Source organism: Chiloscyllium punctatum, chromosome 6 (assembly GCF_047496795.1).
Source record: "Chiloscyllium punctatum isolate Juve2018m chromosome 6, sChiPun1.3, whole genome shotgun sequence".
In the NCBI taxonomy this organism is placed as follows: Eukaryota; Metazoa; Chordata; class Chondrichthyes; order Orectolobiformes; family Hemiscylliidae; genus Chiloscyllium; species Chiloscyllium punctatum.
In genome coordinates, this window is record NC_092744.1 from 55,144,437 (window position 1) to 55,164,923 (window position 20,487).

Below are 20,487 nucleotides of genomic sequence, written 5' to 3' on the forward strand. Positions count from 1 at the left end.
TCTCCTCTCAACTGTCCAATTTTCCCTGGTCTTATACTCCCAAAGCATTGAATTGTGTCATTGGCTTTTAAGATTGTCAATATACTCAATTCAAACTTGATTGAAATTTATTTTTGTTGGGGGTTATAATTTAAACTAATTCAAATCTGTTTTTCTGTCCAGATAACCAACTAATCGAGTTGTTTGACCAAGTGTTATATTGTTACCTTATTGAGAACACTTGGTGCTGTGTCCAGGAGTTCTGCTAGCTTCTTACTCTCTTAAAGGTACAGTACACCCATATCTTCATAACAGACGTATCTGTAAAGATTTGTTTAATTTAGTCATTACTTATCATGACAAGTCATTTTCAAGAACAAACCTTAATATGGGCAGCGTGATGGCTAAATGGTTAGCACTGCTGCCTCACAGCGCCAGGAACCCAGGTTCGATTCCAGCCTCGGGCTACTGTCTGTGTGGAGTTTGCACATTCCCTCTGTGCTTGTGTGGGTTTCCTCCAGGTGCTCCGTCTTCCTCCCACAATCCAAAGATGTGCAGATTAGGTGAATTGGCCATGCTAAATTTCCCATAGTGCCCAGGGATGTGTAGGTTGGCTGCGTTAGTCAGGGGGAAATGTAGAGTAATAGGGTAGGGAAATGGGTCTGGATGGGATACTTTTCAGAAATTCAGTGTGGAATTGTTCGGCCGAAGGGCCTGTTTCCATACTGTAGGGATTCTAAGTCTAAGTGAAATATCACAACCATTATATAAAGATGTCATGCATGTGTCACACTAGGAATGTGGCTATTGAATGCACAAAGTTACAAGTTTATGAATCTGTGCACTGACCAGGGACAAATCAGAATATTCAACAACTCAAGAATGCTTGTGATGCATGCCAAACATAGCAAACGCAGCAGAGGGGAAACTTCTTCATTCACACTATGTTCTATCCATTTCATGGATGAAAATAGCAGTGTGGGGAAGATTATATTTTTGTTGTGAATTAATTCTCCAAAGTTCTCATTTTTCACCATCTGAGCAACACAATGAACACAACTGTCACTGACAAGATGAGCACTATTTGAGGATTATTTGGCATATTGGATCAGATATTGTCTGTCGATTGTACGCTAGCAAACTGTTTCAAGAGTTCTGTACTCAGTGGGGACTGGCACATATTACATCATCAATCCAATGTCCAACCTCAAACAGTGTAAAATAATGCATGACAGTTATATGTTATTAATAATTAAGTGTTGAGCAACAAAACATGTTGTTTTTAACATTGCAATGTTGTATTTTTGTGCAACATCAATGGAAAGAGGCTACCATCTACAACATAACTTATGCTAGAACCAATTGTCTAACCAACTGAGACACAGGACTTCCTTCTTCAAAGACAAAGCAAAATGAAAGAGACAGACAAAAAATTAATGGGAGAGAACAACCAAAACTGTGCAAAGAACAGAAAGTGCAAGTTAGAATTTCAAATATTCAGGTACTAGCAAATGTTTCAAAAGTATGCAACTAGCCCAGATCATATGAAGTCATCACTGATCATAGTACTACATTGCAAAGGAAAAGAAGCTAGGCCTGACCATTGTAAAGCTCATCAATCATACACTAGGGGATAATGATTGTGTGTTGCTATCAAAAGAGGACTTGTATCTCTCCTGACAGGTATAAAGTAACTAGACTAGGATAAGTGGTCAAAACTGCAAAGCAATAATTTGATGTTTGAATTGTTAATCTTGGAAACTCTGCTTTTACTAGTTTGTATAATTATGGAATTGATAACACATGTCTATGTACAACTATGTATATATGTCTAGGTTTTCTTTATCTATAAAAAAAATTGGGATAATATATTATGTCTCATAGTCATTTGGTCAGTATATAGTTTATTGTAGCATGTGATCATAATTCTATTAGATTTAAAATAATGAAGGAAAAGGATAGACCAGATCTAAAAGCTGAAGTTCTAATTTGGAGAAAGGCCAATTTTGACAGGATTAGGAAAGAGCTTTCAAAAGCTGATTGGGGGCAGATGTTCGCAGGTAAAGGGATAGCTGGAAAATGGGAAGCCTTCAGAAATGAGATAATGAGAATCCAGAGAAAGTATATTCCAGTTAGGGTGAAAGGAAAGGCTGGTAGGTACAGGGAATGCTGAATGACTAAAGAAATTGAGGGTTTGGTTAAGAAAAAGAAGGAAGCATATGTAAAGTATAGACAGGATAGATCGAGTGAATCCTTAGAAGAGTATAAAGGCAGTAGGAGTATACTTAAGAGGGAATAAGGAGGGCAAAAAGGGGACATGAAATACCTTTGGCAAATAGAATTAAGGAGAATCCAAAGGGATTTACAAATATATTAAGGACAAAAGGGTAACTAGGGAGAGAATGGGGCCTCTCAAAGATCAGCAAGATGACCTTTGTGTGGAGCTGCAGAAAATGGGGGAGATACTAAACTAGTGTTTTGCATCAGTATTTACTGTGGAAAAGGATATGGAAGTTATAGAATGTAGGGAAACAGATGGTGACATCTTGCAAAATGTCCACATTACAGAGGAGGAAGTGCTGGATGTCTTGAAATGGGTAAAGGTGGATAAATCCCCAGGACCTGATCAGGTGTACCTGAGAACTCTGTGGGAAGTTAGAGAAGTGAGTGCTGGGCCTCTTGCTGAGATATTTGTATCATCGATAGTCACAGGTGAGGTGCGGGAAGACTGGAGGTTGACTGAAGTGGTGCCACTATTTACGAAGGGTGGTAAGGACAAGCCAGGAAACTATAGACCAGTGAGCATGATGTCGGTGGTGGGCAAGTTGTTGAAGGGAATCCTGAGGGACAGGATGTACATGTTTTGGAAAGGCAAGGACTGATTAGGATAGCCAACATGGCTTTGTGCGTGGAAAATCATGTCCTACAAAGTTGATTGAGTTTTTTGAGGAAGTAACAAAGAGAATTGATCAGGGCAGAGTGGTAGATGTGATCTATATGGACTTCAGTAAGACATTCCACAAGGTTCCCCATGGGAGGCTGATTAGCAAGGTTAGATCGCATGGAATACAGGGAGAACTAGCCATTTGGATACAGAGCTGGCTCAAAGGTAGAAGACAGACAGTGGTGATGGAGGGTTGTTTTTCAGACTGGAGACCTGTGACCAGTGGAGTGCCATAGGATCGATGCTGGGTCCTCTACTTTTTGTCATTTACATAAATGATTTGGATGTGAGCACAAGAGGTACAGTTAGTAAGTTTGCACATGACACCAAAATTGGAGGTGAAGTGGACAGCGAAGAAGGTTACCTCAGATTACAACAGGATCTTGACCAGATGGGCCAATGGGCTGAGAAGTGGCAGATAGAGTTTAATTCAGATAAATGCGAGGTGCCGCATTTTGGGAGAGCAAATCTTAGCAGGACTTATACACTTAATGGTGAGGTCCTAGGGAGTGTTGCTGAACAAAGAGACCTTGGAGTGCAGATTCATAGCACCTTGGAAGTGGAGTCGCAGGTAGATAGGATAGTGAAGAAGGTGTTTGGTATGCTTTCCTTTATTGGTCAGAGTACTGAGTACAGGAGTTGGGAGGTCATGCTGTGGCTGTACAGGACATTTTTTGAGCCACTGTTGGAATATTGCATGCAATTCTGGTCTCCTTCCTAATGGAAAGCTGCTGTGAAACTTGAAAGGGTTCAGAAAAGATTTACAAGGATGTTGCCAGGGTTGGAGGATTTGAGCTATAGGGAGAGGCTGAATAGGCTAGGGCTGTTTTCCCTGGAGTGTCAGAGGCTGAGGGAGTGACCTTATAGAGGTTTACAAAATTATAAGGGGCATGGATAGGGTAAATAGGCACTGTCTTTTCCCTGGGGTCGGGGAGTCCAGAACTAGAGGGCATAGTTTTACGTTGAGAGTGGAAAGATATAAAAGAGACCTAAGGGGCAACTTTTTCACACCGAGGGTGGTACGTGTATGGAATGAGCTGCAGAGGAAGTGGTGGAGGCTGATACAATTGCAACATTTATGAGGCATCAGGATGGGTATATGAATAGGAAGGGTTTGGAGGGATATGGGCCAGGTACTGGCAGGTAGGACTAAATTGGGTTGGGATATCTAGTCGGCATGGACGGGTTGGATCGAAGGGTCTGTTTCCATGCTGTACATCTCTATGGCTTTATGACTAAGGGAATAACGATCTCGTACTTCATTTCAACTCAAGTCACTTAAAGTGTGATACAACACTAATGTTGTTCTGTTGTAATCTAATGTTTATTTAATTGTAATAAATATAATAGTAACTGGCAAATGCTTTTTGGAACCTTCAATATGGCAAAAGCCATGTCAAATTTCATGTTATGAGTGATAATGTAAGCATTGCTATGTCAACTAAAATGCTTGCTGGAAGCAAAACCAACATCACTTCTGTCACAAGCTGTGCATTGCTGTTTACCAATTGGATTTTCTGTTAGACCCTGTTTTTTGTCCCCTTGCATGGACCTACTGCAGTTATAAAGCTTAAAGCAAAAGTGAAGAGAAAAAACATTAATAAGACTTTAACTTTCCTGATATTGATTGGGAAAGCTATAGCTCAAGTTCGTTAGATGGGTCAGTGTTTGTGCAATGTGTGCAGGAGAGTTTCCTGACACAATATGTAGATAAGCCAACAAGAGGTGAGGCCATACTGGATTTGGTTCTGGGTAACGAACCAGGCCAGGTATTAGAACTAGAGGTAGGTGAGCACTTTGGGGACAGTGACCACAATTCGGTGATTTTTACTCTAGTGATGGAGAGGGATAAGTGTGTACTACAGGGCAAGAGTTATAGCTGGGGGCAGGGAAATTATGATGCGGTGAGGCATGACTTAGGATGTGTGGATTGGAAAAGTAGATTCCAAGGCAAGAGCGTAATTGATATGTGGAACTTGTTCAAGGAGCAACTATTGAGCGTCCTTGATAAGTACGTACCTATCAGGCAGGGAGGAAAGGGTCGTGTGAGGGAGCCGTGGTTTAATAAGGAGTTGGAATCCCTTGTTAAATGGAAGAGGGCGGCCTTTGTAAAGATGAGGCGTGAAGGTTCAATAGGGGCGAATGAGAGTTATAAGGTAGCCCGGAAGGACCTGAAGAGAGAGCTAAGAGCAGCAAGGAGGGGACATGAAAGGTCCTTAGTTGGTAGGATTAGGGAAAACCCTAAGGCTTTCTATAGGTATGTTAGGAATAAAAGAATGACTAGGGAGGGAATAGGTCCAATCAAGGATAGTAATGGGAAGTTGCGTGTGGAGGCTGAAGAGATTGGGGAGGCGCTGAATGAATACTTTTCGTCAGCATTCACTCAGGAACAGGACATTGTTGTCGATATGAATACTGAGGCACGAATAAGTAGAATGGATGGCTTTGAGATATGTAGAGAAGAGGTGTTGGAAATTCTGGCAAGGGTGAAAATAGATAAGTCCCCTGGGCCTGATGGCATTTATCCTAGGATTCTCTGGGAAGCAAGGGAGGAGATTGCAGAGCCATTGGCCTTGATTTTTGTGTCCTCTTTGTCGACAGGAGTAGTGCCAGAGGACTGGAGGCTAGCAAATGTGGTTCCCTTGTTCAAGAAGGGGAGTAGGGATAATCCTAGTAACTATAGGCCAGTGAGTCTCACTTCTGTTGTGGGCAAAGTCTTAGAGAGAATTGTAAGGGATAGGATTTATGCACATCTGGATAAGAATGATGTGATCAAGGATAGTCAGCATGGTTTTGTGAAGGGCAGGTCGTGCCTCACAAACCTTATTGAATTATTTGAGAAGGTGACTAAGGAGGTAGATGAGGGGAAAGCGGTAGATGTGGTATATATGGATTTTAGTAAGGCGTTTGATAAGGTCCCCCATGGTAGGCTACTGCAGAAAATACAGAGATATGGCATTGAGGGTGAGTTGGAGGTTTGGATTAGGAATTGGCTCTCTGGAAGAAGACAGAGGGTAGTAGTTGATGGCAAAGGTTCATCTTGGAGTGCCGTCACTAGCGGTGTTCCGCAAGGATCTGTTTTGGGACCATTGCTGTTTGTCATTTTTATAAATGACCTGGAGGAAGGGTTAGAAGGTTGGGTGAGCAAGTTTGCGGATGATACGAAAGTCGGAGGAGTTGTAGACAGTGAGGAAGGATATGGCAGGTTACAGCGGGATATAGAGAAGCTGCAGAGCTGGGCAGAAAGGTGGCAAATGGAGTTCAATGTAGCTAAGTGTGAAGTGATTCACTTTGGTAAGAGTAATAAAAAGATGGATTACTGGGCTAATGGTAGACTACTTGGTAGTGTGGAAGAGCAGAGGGATCTTGGTGTCCATGTACACAGATCTCTGAAAGTTGCCACCCAGGTAAATAGTGCAGTGAAGAAGGCATATGGCGTACTGGCTTTTATTGGTAGAGGAATTGAGTTCCGGAGTCCTGAGGTCATGCTGCAGTTGTTTAAGACTCTGGTGTGACCGCATCTGGAATATTGTGTGCAGTTTTGGTCGCCATACTATAGGAAGGATGTGGAGGCACTGGAACGGGTGCAGAGGAAGTTTACCAGGATGTTGCCTGGTATGGTAGGAAGATCCTATGAGGAAAGGCTGAGGCTCTTGGGGTTGTTTTCATTGGAGAAAAGAAGGTTTAGGGGTGATTTGATAGAGGTGTACAAGATGATTAGGGGGTTAGATAGGGTTGACAGTGAGAACCTTTTTCCACGTATGGAGTCAGCTATTACAAGGGGGCATAGCTTTAAATTAAGGGGGGGTAGATATAGGACTGATGTTAGGGGTAGGTTCTTCACTCAGCGAGTCGTCAGTTCATGGAATGCCCTGCCAGTAGCAGTAGTGGACTCTCCCTCTTTATGGGTATTTAAGCGGGCATTGGATAGGTATATGGAGGATAGTGGGTTAGTGTAGGTTAGGTGGGCTTTGATCGGCGCAACATCGAGGGCCGAAGGGCCTGTACTGCGCTGTATTCTTCTATGTTCTATGTTCTAAGTCAGGAAACTTTGCCAGAGTTCAGGCTGAAGACAAAGTCATTGAATTTACACTTGCTTTGTATGATGGATTATCTGCAATGTTGAGTATCTTGTTTGAGCAGAAGTTAATTGAGAAGGTGAAGTTACCTCCAGCAGAATGTGCAATTAATGAGTTGCAAATGCGTGCATATGGGCTCTCAACACCTGATGGTGATAAGTTTGACTCACTCCTGAAAATGGAGGACTTAATTCTGTAATTTATCTCAGCAGAAAGAATCTGATTTTCTTTTTCCAATTTAGACATCACGTCTACTATTTTCCTTGCTATCTTTGGGAGAAAAAGATTTCACCTTTTGCAATTTAAATCCTTACTCCTTATAAACATATTCATAAAGCTTTCTGGTGCCCTACCCAATGCTTTCTCATTCTTCCTAAAATGTGGTGTTCAGTATTGGACATAATGGGTTGAATTTTAAGGGCATGAGGGGTGGGAAGTATTGTCAGATCAACCCTAACTCAAACTTCCAATTAAAACATCATTTGAAAACTAGCAGTCTTAAAAACATGCTGCCCCATAGTGGTAACACCGTCAACACCCTAAACCAGTAGAAAACAGTATTTTGCCCTTCAGTGAGCGAGTTCTAGCCTTGAGAGCTAACAGGCAATCATACTACCGGCAGCTCTAAAAGTCCATCACCCCAGAACTCAATAGTGAAGCTGCTGGATTGTAGGTCGTGCCAAGGATGAAGAGAACAGTGAGAATTAGTTCAGAATTTTGGACACGACAGCTCACGAGTCCTAAGAAGGGACACAGTATTGGTGGGTACAGGGTTTTGGATGCAAAGTGGTGAGATATAAAGCAAAAGACAGCATATTGGGGAGGTTGCTTTGCACATGCAGAGTATATCCCTCAATGAGGTGCCAGGCTTTCATTTCTGTCTTTTCAACGAATTTGTTTAAAAATGTCTCTCACTCTTGCCTGCCTGCTCACAGCCGCCACATTATGGCATGCACAATCTCATAACCAGATCAACTGACTTGTTAATTGCCCATTATGATCTTTTTCAAAATGGCAGCAGCACCATATTACATACTACATTATTGGGATAAATACTTGGAAAAAAGAATACAAGCATGGACTAATTTCTAAACAGTGAGAAAATTCGTAAAGCCAAAGTACAAAGGGATCTGGGAGTGCTAGTTGAGGATTCTCTAAAGGTAAACATGCAGGTTGAGTCCGTGATTAAGAAAGCAAATGCAATGTTGTCAATTATCTCAAGAGGGTTGGAATATAAAAACACCGTTGTGCTACTGAGACTTTATAAAGCTCTGGTTAGGCCCCATTTGGAGTACTGCGTCCAGTTTTGGTCCCCACACCTCAGGAAGGACATACTGGCACCGGAGCGTGTCCAGTGGAGATTCACACGGATGATCCCTGGAATGGTAGGTCTAACATATGAGGAACGGCTGAGGATCCTGGGACTGTATTCATTGGAGTTTAGAAGATTAAGGGGAGATCTAATAGAAACTTACAAGATAATACATGGCTTGGAGAGGGTGGACACTAGGAAATTGTTTCCGTTAGGCGAGGAGACTAGGACCCGTGGACACAGCCTTAGAATTAGAGGGGGTAAATTCAGAACAGAAACGCGGAGACATTTCTTCAGCCAGAGAGTGGTGGGCCTGTGGAATTCATTGCCGCAGAGTGCAGTGGAGGCTGGAACGCTAAATGTCTTCAAGGCAGAAATTGATAAATTCTTGATGTCACAAGGAACTAAGGGCTACGGGGAGAATGCGGGTAAGTGGAGTTGAAATGCCCATCAGCCATGATTGAATGGTGGAGTGGACTCGATGGGCCGAATGGCCTTACTTCCGCTCCTATGTCTTATGGTCTTATGAGTTAGAAGGCAGTGGGCTAGCCACCCACTATTTATGTGTCCCAAATCTCCAGCTGAGGGTGAGTTAGCATTTCAAAAATGTTTATCATTGATTTGACACTCTACACTTCTGTTTGTAAAGTATAGGATTCAGTACACCTCACTCGCTGCTCTCTCTGGGATGCTGCCCTCAGATCTTCTACAATTTGTGCTTGTGCACACCTGAGTCGGTCTGCCCCCCATAACAATTCTACAATTGTATCCTTTATTTTATGTTGTTTCTTTTTGTTTTTCCTTCCGTTATGTAATATCATACTTTTTTTTCTTCAATACATGTAATCTGCTATTTGTTCGTCTGTTCCACCAGGCTGGCTATTTCCTCTTGAAATCTACCACTTTTCTCCCTGCAGTTCACATCACTTCCATGTTTTGCGTCATCTGCAAATATAGAAATTGTACTCAGCAAACCCAATTCTAGGACATTAATATAGATCAAGGAAAGTAATTATATCAGCTCCTAAGGAGCCTCATATGTATCCCACTCCAGTCTAAAATACAACTGTTCACCATCTTTCTCTTTCCTATCACTCAGCTATCTTCATATCCATTCTGACACTGTCCTACTTTATCAAAGACCTCTTGAAAATCCATGTAAACCACATCAACAGAATTACTCTCATCAACCCTTTCTATTATCTCATCAAAAAGCTCCATTAAGCTAATTAAAGGCAATTTCTTTTTGCAAATATGTGCTGGCTTTCTTTAATTAATACAAATATATTCAAGTGACAACTTTAGAAATACTGTCAACTGTAAAATATTTCTCAGCTTGAGTTCAATTATGTAGCAGTAACATATTGAACATAAAAAAACTGCAGAGCTCATGTTCAGATTGGATGAAGCTATATTAATATATTTTGCATGTATACTTTAGTTCAACCACATTTACTTAAAGCTTTTTTTTGGCAAAGGTCAATATTTCTCTAAATCTAATTCAACTGAAGGTGGACCTCTGACCTCACACAGAATCGTGGTTGAAGAGCTTTCTCTTTCACCCAATTATTATCCTTAATTTCAAGGATAAAGAAGGAGAGAAAGGAAGCTTGATGACTTCTGGGGAACAAAGCTTATCCAGTCATACTGTGACTGATGACGTTATTCTGCATCACTAACAGCATGTGCCATGCACCAAATTTGTCTGTGGAAGGCTGTTGTACAAAAAGTACATTTATCAAACTAATGTGGTTCCTTTTGGGCAATGGAATGATTTCTTCAACGAAAACACGAAGCCTTGAAATATGTCATCTATCCATTCTGAAAAGACCATGGCTCAGAACATCCAGACTCCAGATAGTCCGAGACCAAACAAATCTTGAAAACTCCATTTCAGAAACACATAAAAGTATCAAAACACCCCTCTCCTATGAACGCCTGAAGTCCATTTTACCCCATCAGACACCTGATCACCACCCTCTCAACCATTTACTTGGCACTTGTACTTCTTCACCTAACTCCAACCTATCTCCTTCATCCACTAACTTACCATCTTACTGCCTTGTCTGCTTGGCAACATCCCCCACTTCATTTATCTGCTGCCCTACCCTCTCACCTCTGGCCAACTTATCCCCTTATGCATCTACCTGCCACCTTATTGTCTGTCTCATTTATCTTGCTTCTTTATCTCAGTAGTTGTCAAAGAGGTTTTGGGACCTTTAAGCATTTTATTTACTGGAATATGGCAACTAGTGATATTAAAAGTGAGCATAGTTTCCGCAGTGATCCATTGTGGTGATGCCTGCATGTTTTGTCATACTGCATCTGTTGCAATGGTTCCTACATCAGGATTCTGAAAAAAAAAATAGAAACATAAATGGGAGATACACAGATAGCTAGTACTTTTGATAAGTATTTTTTACTGGAATTTGAGTCTGAATTAAAACCAGAGGTTACCTTACTGTCCTAGTCAGATCATTGTAAGTTGTGTAATGGTTGCCTCTTGGACAAGGACCAACACAGTTCATTGCTCTCTTTATATAATGTGCTTCAGCTCTTGGGGAACCCTCAGACCTCATTGCACCCAATTGACAATTCATATTGTCCAAGAGCGCAGGCAGCTATTCATTCAGAAAATTCTGAAATTTATTTTCAACTTAACCTGCAATATCTCAATGGAAAAGGTTAAAAATCACAGAACTCCAGGTTATAGTCCAACAGGTTTATTTGGAAGCACTAGCTTTCTGAGCGTTGCTCCTTCATCAGGTAGCTAGTGTTTCCAAATAAACCGGTTGGACTATAACCTGGTGTTGTGTGATTTATAACTTTGCCCACCAGTCCAACACCTCCACTTCTGTGGAAAAGATTATCTGCAGGTTACTGTGAATAACTTAATGCAGCATTTTACAACACTCTTTAACAGAAATTAAATTCTGGAAGTTGGTTTCAGAAATTATTGTTCACTTACCTCCTGAAGTCAAGCCTCATTCTGAATAATGGGCCTTTTCTTCGCTTTTTATCATTCATCATGGTGGGTCATTCGGGTAAGCTGTTGGCAGGGTCGTGAATGATGCTCTTGATTCAATCGTAAGTGTCCTGTGCCATGGCTGGAATAATTTTCCAGAAAAGCCTACCATACCTATATTTCTCGATGAATAGAGAGTACAGATGTCTACTTAAAACTACATGCTGCCAATCACTAGCTTGAGAAAATTTGAGTCAATTATATTTTTAATTACGTTTTGTAATGAATATGTAATCTTATGAAACAAAAGCAACTGAAATTCAATTGTCTGTCAGAGCAAAAGCAATAGCATTAGACACGATAATACAAGTTGAATTAATCATTTACCAACATAGGAATAGAGAAAGAAAAAGATGCAAGCCACTGAATGCTGATGAATACTATACCAACTTTGAAGAGTTTCATTTTGAATTTGTCTTATGTTCTCATTCTTCTGCTCTTTAATGGTTTCATGGGATATTCTTTTCCACAAACATCTAACACACTTGCGTTGCTCACCTTAGAGAGGGTAAAAAAGAATAAATTTAAAATCAAAGTACTGTTGGCATCCTGTTTAAGAGGCTGCAATGGCTTTCTGCTGTTTAATGCAAATAGCCACAAGTAACGCAGCCTCCAGCTGACTCAATTTAATTACAGGCTCCCCATTCGTATGCTACTTGAGCACAGCTAAGAAAATTGCAATTCTTCTCTTATTCATGAGGTTTTTATTAATCAGAGGCATTTCACACTTACAGCCTCTTTAATTAATCCTTCCATTTCTGACGCAAGCATAACTTATAATGTGCTGCAGTGATAATGGTCCGAGGTTTTCTGAGTGAACTCAATAGGTTTTCTGTTAGCCAGTGAATTATGACAAATTTACAATGATTTAGAGCTGAGTTTTTATGTTTTAAAAAGCAGGAAAACAAAATCATTTCCTGAGTGAGATGAAATTTAAAATGAATTATACTTTTGCTGTTCTATTTATTTTATAGTTTATATCTCCAAGCTCCATGTATCTTCCCGTTAATAAGTGAATAAAGCAAGGTTGAGATATCTTTTATGACTTCCAGCATTGACATTCTCTGATAAATAGAGGAGACATGCATACTTTAAAACAAATTTAGCCCACAATTTTATTTTTTCTGTGAATAATAGACAGCCTATTGCATATTAATACTTCGACACTGTTAAATTCATTTAATGAGTGACTACTGGATTTTACTAGCAGTCATATCAGAAGCTTCCACCCATTTGAAGTGAGGCATGGATCATTTAACTGTTCTAATATCTGAAGTATTTTGACATTTTTATTTATAATATTACCACCTTAGGCACATCTGTTTATAAAATGAGGACTGATTAGTTGTATTGAGACAGAAAAGTTAACCAGTTCATTAAAAAAAACAGTTCCAGAAGCAATATACCTTGTGAATGTTAATTATGCAGAATAATGCTGAAGTACTTAATTGCAATTATTAATCTGTTTAAAGCAACAATCTGCACAACAAATTGCAATTCAAAATTAGAACTGTTAACCTAATAGTCATTGGTATAGTAATGGTGGTTCTTGGCTAGGCAGTTTCTGTAAAATCCTGTATAATGTCTTGGAGTTGTTTGGTTTTGTTGTTTCTTCTGTCTTCCCGCCTTTTAATTCCATCCTTTCTCCATTGCCTCTTGTGCAGCTCTATTTCATAGCTTTATCCAATCTTCTGTACTTTTTGTCGCCTTCTAGTCTTTGCTTAATATTCTTTTTCTGGTCTTGCTTGCTGTTTGCTAGCTTTTTTTCATCAATCCGCTTCCACATGGGGTCAGTAATCCATTGTTCTTTGGCCAAGTGGCAATATCACCTGCAAAATCCAGGACCATCAATTGATTTCTTACCTCTGCCCCACAGTGCTTTCTAAACTCTCATTAATCCTTCTTTTGAAGCTCTCTCAGTGTTCTTCAAAGTTGTCTGATCTCATAATTATGTCAAATCTGTTGAAGAGGGTCATCTGGACACTTTTCAGTTCTTCTTTGTTGTTGTCTTCTTCAAATCCTTGCAACATACAAGGTGGATGATAACACCTGAACAAGTTCAGGCACCTTGAAGGGATGTCCTTGACCTATTGCTGATGCACATATAGTCAATCTTGTTCAGCATGTTACCATCCAGGAACTTTCATGCATTTGAATGAATGCCCATGTGCTTGAAGAAGGTATTCCCAATGCTGGGCTTACAGCTATTGTAGGAGGCCTGCAGATGCTTGCCATTTGTGGTCAGCACACCAGCTTACCAATGGGGGCACAATCTGTTCAGTACTCACTAGTAGCCATCAGCTTAGCTGAGATCAGTCATCAGTTTCTTAATAACGTAGCTGTTTACCTCATCTGGCATGTGTTGTAATTGCTGGTAAAATTCACAGTTCTCCTTGCCAAGTCTTCCTTAGTTGGTTGTAAACTTACATGACAGTAACATTGGTATGCCTTGTGATATCTGGTAATGATGATTAAGTAATTTACTAACTTCTTCACATTCATTTTTTCTGCTTGGATATTGATGTCACCATTTGGAAGGCCATATGCAGACTTTAGCATCCTTCACCAAGTCTATTGATTGATGATCTTGGATTTCACAGACGATACCCCCTTTCAGTCAAAGAAGTGCAGGTTCCAAGACATGGCGGCCAGTTTAATGGTAACAGGGTTGATCGGTACATGACTATGAAAATACCAGGACAGTGAAGATTGGATAACAATAAGTTACTCCAATCACCAACAGGCAACAGAGCATTAAGAAAGTGAACAATTTTCCCTACCTCGAAATTTGAATTCAATTTTTAAAAATCCAGAATTAAGAAGCTAGCCTGATGGTGACCATATAGCAGTGTTGATTGCCACAAAAAAAAAGCTCACTAATGTCCTTTAGGGAATCTGTTATCCATACTTGCTCTGGCCTACATGTGGGTCCAGACCCACACAATATGAGTGACTCTTTACTGCCTTCTGGGCTATTAGGTATCTGCAAATAAAGGCTGATTTACCCACCAACATAAACATTTCCAAAAAAAAATTAAAAGTACAGGTCAAAAAGGGAAGACTTGCCAAAGTTCATTTAAGGAACATTTTCAAGAATACAGTAATGCTGTAATTTGATTGAAATACACTGTCAAGAGCTGGTGGCACAGTCTATCTGCCTATATTTTCTCCAGTCAAAAATGTTTAACACAGAGGGATGAATTTTCCTGCAGGCATTGAAATTCCAACATTGGGATAAAGTGGATGTCCTGAGACTGTGCCTGTGAGTTATTTGACTGGTTTGGTAATTATACCAAAAGCAGCCTCCTAGCTGACTATCTCAAACATCCAAGTATAGATTATAGATGGGTTTCTGATGCTCATTGCAGAGGTCAGCATTCATAATGATTGCAGTAGACCCTGAGACGTAAACATCTGAATTGAAACAGAAATATTGAGGCTGAGGGTGGAAGAGCTCATCAATTGAAGAGGATAGTCACATGATTGTTGGGGATCAGAACAACATCCTACCTGCAAATGCTTTTGTGGACCATGACTCCGATGGAAGCCCACACTGACACAGGAAACTGCCTCTTTGAAGACAGTAACTTCTGCAGGTGTTTGTAAGGGGGATGGGAGGGAGTGGAGACTGGGTTGTAATTAGGTAACAATTTTAAAAGCTACTTTGGATCAGCCACCTTCTACACACACCACTTCACTCTTTTTTCAATTGTTATTAAAACTCAGTTTGTGTGTAAAATGGATAGACAATCTGACATGGACAACTTTCTGCAAAGTTTAAAGTTTCGCCCAATGAGGTTACATCAAAATTAAAATATATAAACAACTGGAATACTTTTTTTCGATTTGATTATTCCCTTTCTGTGGGTCAATATGTAGGTGAAAATGTTTAATTACGTTTCATGCTTGGGGATGTAACGAATATGCTATAGAACGCCAACATTAACGTTTTGCATTTGCAATGGTGTTGTTGTGATATAATGGAGCTATAATTTGATAACCAATGACACTATGGCTATAATAATGTTGCACATGTTTCTAATGAGAGAAGCATTAATTTGCCTCTTAGATTTATATATGGATTGCAAATGTATTGTTATGAAGATGTTTTAAATATTACTTGGAGGATTTAAGTTTTGAATGATTGTGGAATTTATTTCAGGTTTTATGGGCATACCTAGAATGGTTTCTTTAAAAGTGGTAATTGGAAGTTCGCTGTGAGCATTGGACTTTATTTTCTAGAAGTCATGATTTGTGATAGCTGCTTGCCTTGCTGTAGATCTGCTGTGACTAATATTTGAATAGAGTTTTTATTTTTCTGGCTGAACTGGAGGGAAGACTGCTAAGAAAAAGCTGAGTTGGAGGAAATCTTGCTATGCACAGCTGTGCAGCTGATTTCTCCCATTTCCGAAAAGAAAACCCTTTACATCAGTTCAGGGTGAAACCGGTTGTTCCTTTGAAAGAATATCTCAAGTTGTGTCTGTCTGGGATAACAGTGCATGATTAATGAATTGACCACACATATTAAACATCAAAGCAACAGACTTGAGAGTGTGCTACTCGTTATATTTTGCATCCAAGAATAACCAACTACCTAAAATGTTTTGTTTTCGTCAGAAAACAACGTTTGCAAAAAAATTTGTTCCTGTTTTCCATCTTTCTGAGGTGTGTGTGTGTGTTAGGGATATTTGTAAGGATAAATACTTGTACGTCTAAAATTATTGACTGTACGTGATATTCAATGAAGATGCAAATAATTGGCAAAGTTTTGTTTGATATAAATCCATAATGGTGTTTATTGATAAACTTGCTTGATAGATATTGTTTGTTTAAAGTCTGGTGCCAATAAGGTACTAAATTGGTCATTTTTGTAACTGTCAAAGATGTTTACATCTTATTTCGTCGCACAGGAAGTATGGGACTAGAGCAAATACATTCCAACAGCCTTGGTCATAACAGTACTTATTTCATCACTGAAATATTGACAAGAGTTCTGGCACTTTGTAGATGGCCTATTCCATTGTATCTCCACATCCAGATAGCACATCATCCATAACTATTCTACTCAGGAAGATTATAAACTATATCATGCATTGATATTCTTCCAGACTGGTGGAAATAGAAACAGTATGTGCAACTACTGTACCTGCCAAATGGCATCCAGAATGAAGTTTAAAAAAAACCTTTACTTTCATCTAACTTCACTTGTCAGTGACCATCCTTCCAATCTTGCCTTGACAAATTGCTGCAACCAGAGCAACATCCTCCCCGCATCTAATCTGTCTAGCCCCTTTAGAATTCTACATGCATCAGTCAGATACCTTTCATTCTAATAAAATCTAATGCAGACAGACTCAGTTGAACCAATCGTTCCTCATATGGCAGTCCTACACTTAACCCTCACCTGTCCTGGTATCAGCCAAGTGAATCTTTGCTGCATTCTCTCTATGGCAAGTATTTCCTCTGAGGTAGGAAGACCTAAACCTCACACAATACTCCCGGCACAGTCTTATCAAAGCCCTGAACAACTGAAGTAAGACTCCTTATTCTGAACTCAAATATTCTTGCAATGCAGCCCAATGTGCCATTTCCCTTCCAAATTCCTTGCCACATCTGATGTTTATCTTCACTGACTGGTGTTCAAGTACACCCATATCCCTATTTTTCTATAAAGCACCATTTAAATAATGCTCTACTCTTCTGTTTTTCATAAATGCATAACTTCACCTCCATGCACATTATACAGACTCTTGCACACACTCACCTTGTTTAGATCATCCGAAAGCTTCCTAACATCCTCCTCACCATCCACAATCTCGTCTAGTTTTATATCATCAGCAAACTTGGAGAAATTGCGATCAGTTTCCTCTTCCAAGTCATTAAATTATGTTGTGAATAGTTGGTATCCAGGAACTGATCCCTGGATACACCACGAGTTGCAACATGCCCCCTGGAAAAAGATCAATTTATTCCTACTCTGTTTCTGACCCAATAACTGATTCTCAATCCATGTCAGTAGAACACCACTAATCCTGGTATTCTATAATTATGCCCTCAAGTCTCTTATGTAGCACCTTATCAAAAGTGTTCATGAAATCCAGAATACACTGCATCCACAGGTTTTCATATATTCCTTCTACTAGGAATTACATTCTCAAACAATTTAGTTAAATGTGACTTTCTTTGTATAAACCTGTGCTGACTTTGTCTAATCCCACATTCTGTTATAATGCTTTTTATATTAGACTTGAGAATTCTCCTTTGGATATACACATATCTTCACCTTTCTAGTTTTTCTTTCATCATCACAATGCTGGTTATCCAGTCTATGGGTATTGCCACTTTCTTCATTAATCCTTTCTTTTTCAGCTTCTCCATCCTGAAAGACAAGATGAGGTTTTTGTTTAGCAGTTTTTTTCTAACTACATTAAAGCATGCCATTTGGAAGGTACAGCTGGTAGCACATACAGTTTTCTATTTCCACCACTCTGGAAGAGCATCAATGCAGACAGCATGAGATAGTTTATAATCTTTCTGAGGACATTACCAGCTGGTAATGTCTCAGAAAATGCTAAATTGGTAACACAGTCTTATCTACTTCAGAGTGATATTCACCAGGATGACATTAGGACTTGCAAAAACATATTTGCAATCTGTTTTTTAAGATGTGTTCAGTACTCAATAGTTAATAGTCTTTCAAACACTCAACTCCTTTTTGGTATGTTTAAGGTTATCAGTTAAAGCTTTCAACTTGTTTCAGATCAGACAAATGGATTTTAATGTCTATTATCTGCAACTGCAGATCTTCATTCACACCATTGTGCTGGGCTGCCCTCTTGGCAGGAATATCATTCCATCATTTAACTTGAACTTTATCTTTGATGGATTCATTTTCTGGTCCCAATCTTTAGCCACTTCACACAGGCCTGCGAAACTCATGACGCTGTAAGTAGTACTAGTGTCTATCTCACAGTCCACATCGATATTAACAGACATGAACTTTATCACCTTGAGATTGGATGTGCTACAGAATGATTTGTCAGAATCACCATCTGACATTTCTCCTGGAGTCATCTTTTTAGGATCATTATGCTTCTTTTCAGAAAAATATCTGGGCGCAATGCAATTCAGTTTCCTCTCGTTTCAGTGCTGCTTCCTCCAAATTGCAAATATATCTTTTTGTTTTGTGAGGTGTTCTCTATAATGCTTATATTTTCTCCTCCCATTTTGATCTATCCCCTGGCCTTTCTACGCATATTTCTCCCTTCTTTCCATTGTATTGTTCTTATTAGGCATTGACTGTAAGTACAATGCAAAGTCATGTTTGTTCTCCCATTAATATTTTCTAGATGATAATTGACATGTGAAAACTTTTACAGTCAGTAGATTCCTTAAGAATAAGTTTATTTTCTCACAACAGATGAATTCTCATGACAGGTGACTTCTTATCTTTAAGACAATTACACTTCTGATCAGATCACCTTTCTTTTGTCAAAACTCTTATTGCAGAGATATATTGCTCAATATTGTCCCTCTCCTCCTGAACTCTGATGTGAAACACATACCTTCAGAAATAACATTCATTGAGAGTTCAAAATGCATCTTTCAAGTCCTTCAAAACCTATACAATCTGGCTCATCTATTCCTCAATGAGAGTAAGTATGCAATGCAGCATGTAGCACTGTCTCCCCAGTACCAGTGACAAAGTTGCGAAACTTATATCTGCTTTTTCCTTTTATACTCTGTGGATACCTCATAATTTTCACACTGAGATTGGAAGAAGTTCCAATTCTCTCTCAAATCACCTATCATCTCATGAGAAGACTCAAAGCCATACTGACTAACTCAGTTGTACAAAGTTACAGACAGAACTTTATAAAATGCTCTCAGATATCTCTTTCAGTGAGTCACTCTCTTGCATCTCTCAAAATCCACATAAATCCTTCCGCTGACATCAAATAGAGTCTTCATTCCTCCATAGGTCACATAGAAAGTCATAGAGTACAAATGTATTTCTCCATATTCAATCCGCAGTTATAGTTGAAGGCCTCAAAAGGGGTACATTGACAGCTTTTCAATCACTTCCAAATCATTTTCAATCAGGGAGAGCTTGTTTTTCACTTTTATGCTTGTCAATGGCTTCCTTAAGAATAGTTTTTTTTCTCACAGCAGATGTACACTCATGACAGTCAGGGAGACTAGTAGAAATATACTAGTCAGAAGAAGCCAGAAAGTTTTGTTTTATTGAGATTTCTTTGTGGAAAGGAAGAACAGGACTGTCTCCCAAAAGGTCTTGGCCCTCAGTATTTGTTACTTCCATGATCCCCTCAACCCTGATCCATTCCTTACTCAACCTCCCATTTTACTTCTTACCTGACTACCAGGGCCTAAATCAGCAGATGTCTAGAATTAGGTCCCTGCCTGTTCCCGCCTATTAGACTACTTGTATAATAGGCTGGCTTTGACAGGACATCAATGAAAGTTATGGAAATGAAATCCTGATATTAAGACTTTCTGCCATTCATGCTGCGTAACTTACTTAGAAATCTTCTGTTATTTTCTGAATAGAAGAAGCCCACCTTCCTTAACAACCTTCTGTATTAAAACCACCATTTCTGTAATGATGAACTGAGAGCTTCTTACACCTTGATATGCTCTTGAATTGCCCATGGAGAGTTGTTGCAGTCAAAGTGCACTCCCCTTTTAAAGGCATTTACTGCCTTCACATTGCTTCAAGAATGTGTGAACCAGATGCCCCAACTCCTTACCCTAATTTCCATGGATGACACTAAACTGGCTGCATAAATAGCACTGGCTGATCACCTAATTTAGTTTAATTAATGAATTTTAAGTCATCCTTGCAGTCATATATCAGGTTCTAATGAAACAACTATGCTGTGCACAATTACGCACTTAAAGCAATTATTGTCTATCTGTCTCTGTTACAGAGATACAGCTCACACTTCACTTCTACATTTGTCAGAAGTATTTTTTAAGTATTTATGATTAGCAGCAGATGCCCTGTTGGGTAACAGTGAATCAGGACATATGTGAAAATTGTAATTATTCTCTGAAGCATAACAAGAAATACATCAGCTTAATACTTAAAAGGCGATTCACAAACATTTTCATTCATTTGATATTTAAT

The 20,487-nt window shown here is 39.4% G+C and overlaps 1 long non-coding RNA gene across 2 annotated transcripts in view; it reads right to left on the reverse strand.

The window, feature by feature from the left end:
• Window positions 1-206: 206 nt before the first annotated feature.
• Window positions 207-20,487, reverse strand: part of LOC140478975 (uncharacterized) — a 196,685-nt gene continuing 176,404 nt past the window's right edge. For both annotated transcript variants that reach the window (XR_011960913.1, XR_011960912.1), the window contains 4 exons: window positions 17,623-17,718; window positions 11,730-11,837; window positions 11,283-11,461; window positions 207-300 (listed from right to left, as the gene is read on the reverse strand). This is a non-coding gene — a long non-coding RNA (uncharacterized lncRNA). The remainder of the gene's footprint in view (window positions 301-11,282; window positions 11,462-11,729; window positions 11,838-17,622; window positions 17,719-20,487) is intronic.